Source organism: Eleginops maclovinus, chromosome 22 (assembly GCF_036324505.1).
Source record: "Eleginops maclovinus isolate JMC-PN-2008 ecotype Puerto Natales chromosome 22, JC_Emac_rtc_rv5, whole genome shotgun sequence".
Classification (NCBI taxonomy): domain Eukaryota; kingdom Metazoa; phylum Chordata; class Actinopteri; order Perciformes; family Eleginopidae; genus Eleginops; species Eleginops maclovinus.
The window spans coordinates 15,097,929-15,109,448 of NC_086370.1; positions in this window are offsets into that span (position 1 = coordinate 15,097,929).

Here is an 11,520-nt window from a genome sequence, read left to right on the forward strand (position 1 = left end):
TAAATGCAAATTAAAAAAAACTATAATGAATGCAACTCAAATACAGTGGAAATGTCTACGTTCTTCCAGTATAATTATACTGGGTCCTAATCATTCAAATTGAAATCATGTCTCGCCGTTTTTCTAACCATGTTTAGCCTTGCTGCCTATTTGTATAAGATGGAGGAGGTGCTTGGCCTTATTTGGAGCGGTCTGATAATCATGATCAGAGGTAAGAGAGCAATTTGAGGGAAACACGTGTTAGATTGCCACAGTGGAACATTACACTGGTGCTCTGCATGTAGATGTAAGGTTCTTAGCCACTGACAGTAAAGCAAGCAGGGCCAATAATGACTCTAAGAAGTGAAATAATTACATGCCTCCCCACAAATACAGCCATTCCTCACCTCACTGAACATCCCCTCTCTGGGTCTCTCTCTCTCATGCTGTGCTTGATGTGTCCTCATGGAGCCAACCGCACCAAATAGAATCATTGTTATCAGTTACTGATATTTAAAACATAAAACACCCTTTAAAAGTACATTTTTAGTATAACACATTAGATACAGCCGCAGAAATAATTAAGAGACCACTGCAGCATTATCTGTTCCTCTGGTTTTATTATTTATAGATATGTCTTTAAGTTAAATGTTTTTTATTATTGTATTCTATAAACTACTTTTTTTCTCTTTGTTGGAATTCAACAAACACTGGAATGGATGCCATACATAAAGATTTAAGAACAATTTGGAGTGGTCTCTTTATTTTTTCCGGAGCTGTATATGCTTTGACTTTGTTTTCTGAAAATCCCACTCTCTTCTTTCTTTCTGTCTCTATTTGACCATGTTTCCACCTTTCTTCCAAAGACGCCAGTGTGGCAGGCATCTAAACCTGGCTGTGGTTTGGTTTTAGCAAGGCAATGGGCCATGCAGGCCTTTTTTTCCCTACAGTGGGCTTCTGAGCGGAGTCTTTGCCCTCACATGTGTTCACTCGGGCCTGCTTTACCCACACTATTGATTGCAGGTGATGTTCTGGACTCAGTCCAGCTGACCTCGAAGGGGAGTCAGATACATCATTGTCCGAAGAGGAACCTCTGGAGACGGGACAGAAGCTGCACACGTGTTAAGCAGTCTGACTTTGTCCAGCTGCCGAATATGTCAACAAATGCTTTGGACACGTGTTTGAGCTGCTTAGTATGGTCCAGTAATTTCAATAGTGAACAAAAATTATTTAAGAAGCTGCACAGGCAAACATTGATGCTTCAGCTGCGATGTTTCCTGAAATCCATGCACCACATGGCACTGTTTCCTTCTGCTTGCTAATTACAAATCTTAATGTGCAATAATTTTAACATTGGGTCTAATTTGTGCATCTTTGTTTCCTACACACCTCACAGCAATTGATGGATATCCAATGAGACGCAGAGTCCCTGCCAAAGGGAGTAGTTCTGCAGCTTGTGACACATCGCTGAGGCTGGGGGGAAGTACGCCTTAAATTAATTAACATCGGACCTCTTGTAGCTGCTCACTTCTGTAAACAAACATTTTAATATGCAGTAATTAATTAAATCTGCCAAGCTTCTCTGCTCCTCCCATAGATCTCCCTTCATTCTTACTTTCTCCGTCTTGTTAAAGAGTTTATTATCTGCTGATTGAGATGAGGAGTAAATTCAGAACTTTGCCCAGCGCCATCACTCCAACACAAATATTTTTGACATTTCCAACTGCGATCTGATGTGTAATATTGTAATGCTTGTCTTCCATTCCTGCCCAGAACTCACATTACATGTAGGGTGAAAGATATAAGCAGCAAATGTTTGGCACTTGTGAGGAATGGACCAATAAATCGTACATCGCAGCAGTCCTGCCCTCTCTAATAGCTTCTGGGTTCTGGCTGTGAGAGAACAAAAAGGTACCAAAGCCTCTTGGGCTACTCTGAACGACTGCAATGAATAATGTTTGGTCTGACAGACAGTCACAAATGTGTGTGTTTGACATCCAATATACTGTACTTGTCCACTATGAGTGTGTGTCTTATTTTATGGTCCAATAAGATGTTTTCATGAGATACATTCTATTTTTCTTGTGCTTCTTTATATACCTGAAGATTAAGTTTTCAACCTTTGAACGATGCTAAGCGTTGACAGACAAGCAGCTGAATTGACTGTACTGCAACTATAATCTCGAGTAGATAAATAAAACCAGATCAATGTTAATGTGTATGATAATTCTAAAAAATAAACAAACAGGCATTGACTGGAAATTGTAGGCTGACATTAGAATACAACTGTGCCACATATCAATGGATTAAGATTTATCTGGAAAGATTTCTCATTCAAGATGAATAAATTCAAACACTTCAACAAATCCCTCAAATTATCTACAGTGGATAGTTTTGCATTTATCAGACATGGGGTAAAAAAAATAATATTGCATGAGTTTATGGAAATCCACATCAGCAGGGAATGGATGCAGACTCAAGGGGCATCACTGCACAGGTAAGCTGCTTTTGGAGGGTTCATGTAAATCCTAAAGTCCAAAAGTCAATTACTGGGGCATCTCAAGCGTGTGTTACTGAAAGACTCTGATGTTTTATTGAAGAGAGGCTTTAATTCATCAGGCTTCTCAGCTCCCTTTCATGCAGCTTGGAGAGGGAGAGCAAGGCACCTCCTTCAGATGGCCAGTGTCATATATCAGCACACACACACACACACACACACACACACACACACACACACACACACACACACACACACACACACACACACACACACACACACACACACAGAAAGAGAGAGAGAAAGAACACACACTAATGCCCAAAAACAACTCTCAGGTGGTCTGCTTCACTCCACTGACCAGACCATTACCCACTACACACACACACACACACACACACACACACACACACACACACACACACACACACACACACACACACACACACACACACATACACACACACACACACACACACACACACACACACACACACACACACACACACACACACACACACAAACACAGCCCCCTCAGTCCAGACCACACAGACTAAGCATGAAATTCATCCATGCAGCATCCATGTGCTCTTCCCGTGCAGAATTAACATTTCAAATGACAAAATGTAAATGACAAATTTCGTTTACACTAAAAAAAATGATCTCATATTGTGACCACCCACCGTTTGACAGTCACCTTTCCTGCTGCATTGCCGGGCCTTGAGATCTGTTTAAAGTGTTCTCTTTTGATTTAATTCACAACACCTTGGTAGCTCATTTCCTCACAGCTGGTTTAACGTTTTGGGAAGACGGGAGGGTTTTATTTCCAATTGCATTGTACCGCCATTCATATCTGCTGATCACACTGCGTCTCTGTGCTTTGTTCCTTCTGGAATATTCATAAATAAATACTGTTGGCATGCTGACAGTCCCATCACAACAGAACGAGCCCTCTGTCTCTAATGTCTCCACAGCTGGAATGAAGGCTCATGGTGGCATTGCCCAGAGTGAGGCAAACAGACAGCTTATTTTTCCACCGTGATTAGCCAAACTGTGCTTCTCATATACAAGTGGAAATGGGATGTGCATGAGTGTCCTCCTCTCCTCACCCTCTCTCTCTCTCTCCCTCTCTCTCCCATCTGTCAAGACAATAGATTTTAATCTTTAATCCATGAGCAGCCATTGAATACTTGAGAATTACAAATTACAGATGTTTTACTGTGTGTTTTTTCTCAGACGACACGTCCTGCCCGCTGTCGGTCGGGCCCTTTAGCTATCATGACGTTACCGCACGAAGGTGTTCACACTCTCACATTTGCCACAAACAAATGCTCACAACAGAGACAGGGAGAGAGAGAGAGAGAGAGAGAGAGAGAGAGAGAGAGAGAGAGAGACAGACAGACAGACAAACATACACACGTACTCACATTACACACCCTCATTCTGTGCCATCATGGTACCATATGACACTGTCATCATTTGGTAATTAAACCCTTGCTGGCTTTAAATATGAAAAGCTGGCAAGAGTTGATGATGATGATACTGGCTGTCGCTCAGCCCAGATTTCCAACAAACCATCCAGCCACTAGGCAGAAAACATATTGTCCTGTTGTTGTCTTAGTTTGGTCATTTCCCATTAGAATAAAATAAATCTGATATAAACAATATATTTGAAAATGAACATACTGTTTAAAGATAATACTGGTGCAGTATTTATAATATTCAGATATGTGTTAAATGTGTCTGAAAAAAAGCTAACTTCAGACCTGGTGCATGGCATGATAAATGATGGGCACAGCCAACTTACAGTGGCCTCGGAGTGAGGAGAGGGGGGTGGTGCCAGGGAGAGATGGAGGGCATGAAGGGTGAAGGAGGGAGGTTTATTTAATGTTCAGCCCATGAGCAAGTGGGACACTTTTTTTTTTTTTTTTAAGGAAAGGAGAGGAGGGGAGGAGGCAGAGGTGGCTGCATGGTGGGGGTTTGGGAGGATGCAGGGTGAAAGTGCAGGTGAGAACTTTAGCTTTGTGTGGAGGGGAGACAGGAAGAGAGGGTTTGAAGATACTTCAACATTAACCCCCCCCCCCCCACCCCCACTCCACAGCACACACACTCCCTCCCTTTCAGCCCCCTGGCAATCTTGGACAGAGTAGATAGCATTGACCAGTCTAATGGACTATGCCATAAGATCTCTCTCCCCCCACAACGCTGTTCAACCAAAATCACTCCTCTCCCTCAATTTTCAATCTGCCTCTCCTGCAAACTCCGGTCATAACCCGTAAATGTGCTGTGTGGCTCTGAGAAGAGCTTAGGTTCCATTACTGACAGCCCACACAGCTTTATGGCCATTTAAGCTTCTCGATTTGGGTTCCTCCCATTCGGATGTTCCTGCAGACCCCAGTGCATCGCCTGAACAGATAGAGGGGAAAAAACACTTATTAAGATCATTAATGTCAAGATTACCAAGGCAGACTCAGCTCTTACTGCTGGAAATGTATTTTTAATACTCATAGCAATCAACATCTACAATTTAAACACAACACCGAGTGTGTTCGCATGTGTGTATGTGTGTGTCTGTGTACCACCCTGTAAATCAAAGTTCGAAAATTAGCATAAATTAAATGTATTGGTTATTTCTTGCTTGTTGTCGATTATTTTGGAGAATTTGGATAACTACAATTCAATTAACTGTTATTTCATAGATTGATTCAAAGTAATAAAAACATTTAATTGTATAGATTATGAAATATATTTTCCATACAGGATTATACAATTTTAATTATAAATATAGATATTAATGTGCATCTTTTGGATGTTGTGCTGTTTTAAAGAAAGACAGCACTGCAATGTGCAAGGTTAGCTAATGTTTAAATGACATTTCTAAGGAATAAGTAAGGAACAAGTTCTTTTTTAAGCTGAGTGTCTCAGATATAAAGTGTGCCATAATATCCATTACAGGTCCTTGGTCCAGTGGCAGCCTTATTACCATTTCTGAACTCAAGCACTGTAAAGAGTCTTATAATACAAAATGTTTGTTAAATAGCCGATAGAGAAGCTATAATCTTTTAATGTTGAATTTTATAGCTTTACCACGCTCGGTCGTTCTTGTGGATATTGTAATATTGCATTTTTACTGGTTATTCATCTGTTAATGTTCCAGTTACTAAGTTTTATACTCTCCCTTATACTCTTTTTTGTATTCCTTCACACTGTTAAACACACAGAGAAAGTATCCTCTGTGAAGTTTATGTATCTGTGTGATATCTGACTGGACTTAATCTCTTGAGAGGAACACTTTGAGAAAAACTGTGGGCAACGGTCAAAGCATTTGATAAGGAAAAATGTGAAGAAAGTCAAAATATCAGATGTGATGACAAAGTACACTTGATCAATAATATACTATTAAGTGAATTCAGAAATGTCACTATTGTTTTTTGTATACCTCCTTCTTGCCACCACCACCACCACCTTGTGTGTGTGTGTGTGTGTGTGTGTGTGTGTGTGTGTGTGTGTGTGTGTGTGTGTGTGTGTGTGTGTGTGTGTGTGTGTGTGTGTGTGTGTGTGTGTGTGTGTGTGAGAGAGAGAGAGAGAGAAAGTGACAGAGAGCGAGAGAGGGGGAAAGAGACTCATTATAATTTAGTAAATGTTTACCAGTATTCAGTGTTGTCATAAGCCTGCCCTTGAACGTGCCTTAGCTTAGTTAACACAAGTTTATACAAATAAAGAAATCAAATGTTAATAAATCATTATCATCGAGTAGTGTTGCCGAAGCATAGTGCTACATTTTTGGAAACTTCATGACGTATGTCAATTTATTCTGTGTTATTATATCTACTAGAAAAATAATTTCATGGATGTTTTAATAATTTGTAATATAAAGCGTTTGATAGAATAACAAAGATACTCAACTACAACCCAACTCGATATATTTCCTGTATATAAACTTAGAGTTTTCAAAGACAAAACTAGGTATTTGAAATTCAATTAAATCCCGAACAGTGTGAAATAAAGTTGTGTTATTATATAAAGTTATCGATATAGCTGAAACACTGCTCCAGCTTGATTACTAAAACGCAGATTTTAAACACTATTTTAGCAAGTTTAACAGTGTTTAATTCAACACCTGCAACGCTGTTTTTTTATTTCCTTTATCAAATCCTAGTTCATTGGAGCCGGGTAGGTTCTGCTTTTTGTTGTCGCCTAAACCGTTTAGTTTTGGATGATAGGTCAAAGATTCTGACAACCAGCGGGGAGAAGCACGACGCCCAGCCGGGGAGGGAGCGCAGGAGGCCGGACAGATCTACTGGGCTGCATCGGGGAGACGCACCATTAGACAAGGGGAGAGCCATGCCTCACAGCGCTGGTCGACCAGGTAAGGGATTTCTCCGTCGCCTCATACTAATGTCACTGTTTGTTTGCATCTATACGTTGGAGCACTCTGTGGGACATAACTGCGAGGAGACTCCCTACTTGTGTCTGGATTTTATTTTATGTTTTACTTCTGAAAATCAGTCAAAGCAAAGTTTGCTTTTTCTTTCCTATTTTGCTGTAATTCCATGTTTTTGAACTTCGTATTTTTATGTCAGAAATTGCGGTAAATAAAGTATATTTTGATATTAATATTATCATAATTAATTTTCGTTGTTGAAAATAATTGCTCTTCTATTAACATCACCTAAGCTTGGGGCTGTAATTGAAAAACATAGATCACAATCTAATTCACCTTTCAATTTTGGGTTTAGATGGGAAGATCAATGGAAAACAGTTGTAATGATCTAATTAATTATGGCAAAATTAAAAGCAAGTACAAAATCAATCTGTGATGGTGTCGAGGATAGAGTCAAATTGATATCCATCTGCTCCCGTTATAAAGCACATGAATAAGCAATCTAAGGACGCAGCTGATATCCTGCAGTTTGGCATAGCCTTCCCATATGGCTGTGGGTGTCAGGAGACACCAAATCATTGTGGAGTAAAGAGACTCCCGGTAGTATGCGGATGTTTTGACTAAAAGGGAGAAAAATGATCCAAGGGAAATTTACACAGAATTACTGTAAAAAAAAAGAAGAAGAAAAGAAAGATGAAACACAAGAATCGAGAGTGAAATGCATCACATCTTGCACAGGAGAGTTTATTTAGCGTTTACATGACAGACACCTTATCTCAATATAATACTTACATTTTTGAATGGCTTAATATTCTAACTAAGGATCCCATTTGTTAAGATTTTTTTTAAAGTCTCATACTGGTGAAAAAAATACAAAAACGAAACGTTAATAGACCAACGTTCATACAGAGAGCTTGCACAGGACACTAACAAGCTTTAATATAAGATGGAACTTCATGTATCCCCGTGGGGAAATTCAGGATTACACTCTCAGAGTCATACTTTGAACATGCAGTGGGAAATATTCTAGTGGATCCCAAAGTTGGTGAGGCGAGGGGACTTTAGGGGTCATCAAACATGTTCCTATTTAAGAAAAACACTTTTTTTATATTATTGAATTGATAGTCTATGCATAGTCTGCAACTTCCACAAACAGATTTGTAAAATCAGTTCAAATTTCATTAAAAAATTTAATTATTGTGAACGGTGATCAAATGGTCCCTCAAATGAAAATATATGTGAACCTCAGCATCGTCTGAAACTCGCAGTAAAGACAGGAAGATGAAAACAGCCATATCGATTGTTGCGTTAGAGGCCATATGTTTCAAAAAACGGATGAGAAAGATTTGTTTTGTCGTCTGGAGAAATTCATCATCCCGCCCTGTCTGCTGTCTTTCCACCTAAATATTGTTATTTAAAAACAAAATCAACGGATTTTTCAATTATTATCATTATTATTACATTTACAATAGTGATAGTGTAGCCTATTTTAGAGGAAACATGAATCAGAACACATGCCTACAGCTTCGGCTGAAATACATTTTAAAAAACCTAATGTTTAGAAAGAAATGATTTTGTGATTATTCACAGTGTTAAAAAAATATAAGAATCAACTGTTTTCATGACGACTGTGCGGGGGCTCTTTATTGTATAATGCAGTCACAAAGAAATCGAAAACAATAATCGCATTAGGTCCTTGGTGGCTGGGTTTTTAAAGGGTTGAAGTCAGGACTAACAGTTTCTTAATTATCACGCCGTTTGTTTTGCTGTAGTGCTGTGACATGGGGACGTCATCGTAGCAGTGCAAGAGGTACGGGGGGCAAATCGGGGTGTTGTGGGGGAAATAGCAGCAGCTTTAGGGCAAAAGTGCACTGACGTGTGAAATTACAGCCCATGGTGCTACATATTGTACCAGAAGCTCCCCCCCCCCGCCCCCCCACCCCCCCCCCCCCCAAAAAAAAAAAGAGGAATCGTCCTCAAACTTGTCCAGAGGGCAGCTCTGGACGCAACAGAGTCCTTTTCCATAAAGACCACAACCCTTTAAATAACATTATTATTATTCATATTATCTTTCACATAATTATTATTATTTTATTTTTTTATATTATTGGTATTGTACAGATTCCTCTTTCAACAAATACATAAATGATATTGAGTAAAAGAAGATTCCAGTGTTGTACATTGTGAAGCAAGAATTGGGTTACACTATACACAGACACTATCCTGATGTATAAAGATATATTCTATGATATTTTTGCTCGAAAAATTGCAACTAAATAGCAGTAATAGACGTCCAGAAGAAACTGTAAAAATGATCACTTTTTAAGATATATGATTGAGTCTTTTTTTCTCTTTGTTTCCTCTCGGATTGAGTCCTACAGGAAGAGATTAAGAGCGCATAATACAGCTACAGTAGGTTTACCCCCCACCTTTGACCCGGCCCGGCCCGGCGCGGCAGCATCGACCTACCTGCCTGTCTGTCTGCAGGAGCACAGCGGGCTGTAACCTACTGTATGAGCGCCATCTACAGAGCGATGTTGCACACAGGCGGGGAGTGGATGATGATGGTGATGATGATGGTGGTGATGATGATGATGATGATGGCCTTCTGACTGACTCTCCCTCTGCAGGCTGCGAGCTCACCTTGCACATATCATGTCTGACCACACACGGATAAAAACAGTCAGGATAAAAAAAACTGCAGCTCTTTTAGGTGCTGCAAATTGTTTGAGCATCATTGATGAACTCACATGTAAAGACTTTTTTGTTAAGAAATGTTTTCGAAATGATTTAAGAATAGGAATTTAGGGAGATAAAGCATTGAGCAACTGCTGTAAGAACACCTTTTCAAAATAAAGATTTCTTGTCACAATTGCAAAAAAAGTTGTGATATTTGAGAGTTAACACTTTGAACCAGAGGCTCTCAAAGTGGGTTACTGGGCCTCTTCTGGTGATTGCAAAATGGAGAAAATGTTCAATGTAATATCATTTAAATTATAGGAATATTAAGATTCTTTATAATTATGATTTTTTATATATCTTTTTTAGTTTCTTCAAAATCACTTTTAAAAATTGTGCTCACATCAAAAATAATCCCACATGAATCCCAGTCCCATCAAGGGTTTCTATTGGGAGTCTTTCATATGAAAACATTATAGATACGTCGCTTTAAACAACACACAGCAGCCTGACAGTGCGTTTACCTCTCTTCAACCCCCTGCCTTTAATTTCCTTGATTCTTCACCCCAAAGTCTCATCATTTCCCATTTCGTCTCCCTCCCTTTCCTGGCTGTCGGATGCAGGGACCTCCTCATTTGAGCTGCAGGTTTTTACGTGGGCGAATCACAAAGTGTTGGAATCTATTGCCTTTGTCTGACAAGTCATCCATCTCTATGCGAGGGGATCTGTGGGATGGAGGGAGGGGGGGGGGGGGGTGATCTGTGGGACTGCAGCTTTTAGAAACAGACACACAAGGAGAGGGGTTTCATTCTCAGCCCAAAGCTTCGCTCAGGCACAGCCCATTCTGGAGGAGAGGGGGACGCACTGCTCTGTACTTCGCCGTGTCCATGTTGTTGTCATCTCCGCCCCTATCTGATTAAAGCACACAGCCCGCCTGCGCTGCACGCCGTCAGAGGAGAGGGATTTCTCGGCTGCAGACCCGCAAGCGGACCCGTGGAGACTCAGTCATACGCCTTTTTGTTTTTCCTCATGATGTCCTTAAAAGACAAACAGTGACCCGGTTTGAGTCGATGTTGCTGCGACTGGTGCGCTCTGCAGACGCGTGGGTCATGCTCTGCACCTGACAGCTCTTCAGAGAGACTTTTGAGTTTAGACTTGAACAGCAGGAAAACTTAGGATCGCCCTGAGAAGTTGTCCACTCTGCGGACTCTTCGCCCACGGACTGTTTTACGCTACTCCACATTGTAAATCTTTGTTTTGTACAGCTTTAAGCTGCATCACAGAGGCGAAACGGCGACTTCCGTCGATTACCTTTCCTTCCTTTGCTATCCAATGGATATTCACTGCAAAGCAGACCCCTTCTCGGCGATGCACCGTGAGTATATTGAACTAGTTTACACACGTTTGTGTTGTGTCCTATATTTGGAATTAATACAGTCTAAATACTGCAATTTAGGATATGTTATGTTATTTATGTTATATACACGTGATTCCAGTAAGGCTTACTATCTGCCAACGTTTTATTATTGTCTCAAACATGTTCTTTAGTTAATTCCCCCCCTAAAAATGTCAAAGACCTGCAAGAGTCACTTGCAAAAAAAATGTTGTTGTGTTATTTAGGTAGTAATACAAAAGAAAATAATACGTTGAGAAAACAAAAGAGATTGCTGCTAAAAATAATAATAATAATATAAGGATATGTCTGGCTTATTCTTCAGAGAATACGTGTCACAGGAGTTTTGTTTTTATTGTTGTTGCTAAACCTTTATAGTCAGAGATGATTGAATTGAGAACAGTTTAGCTGTTTGGAGCTACATTTTCTTTTAAGTTCTAAATAGAAACTCCACAATTTAAATACAAAGCTTTTATTGACTGTGAATTTGCAGTTGCTTCAGACAAGGGCACGTTGTGTGTAAATGGATGCAACGTGTCACTTTATTTATCTCCCACTTTAGAGTTAGGTGTTTAGGAAAAAAATTGA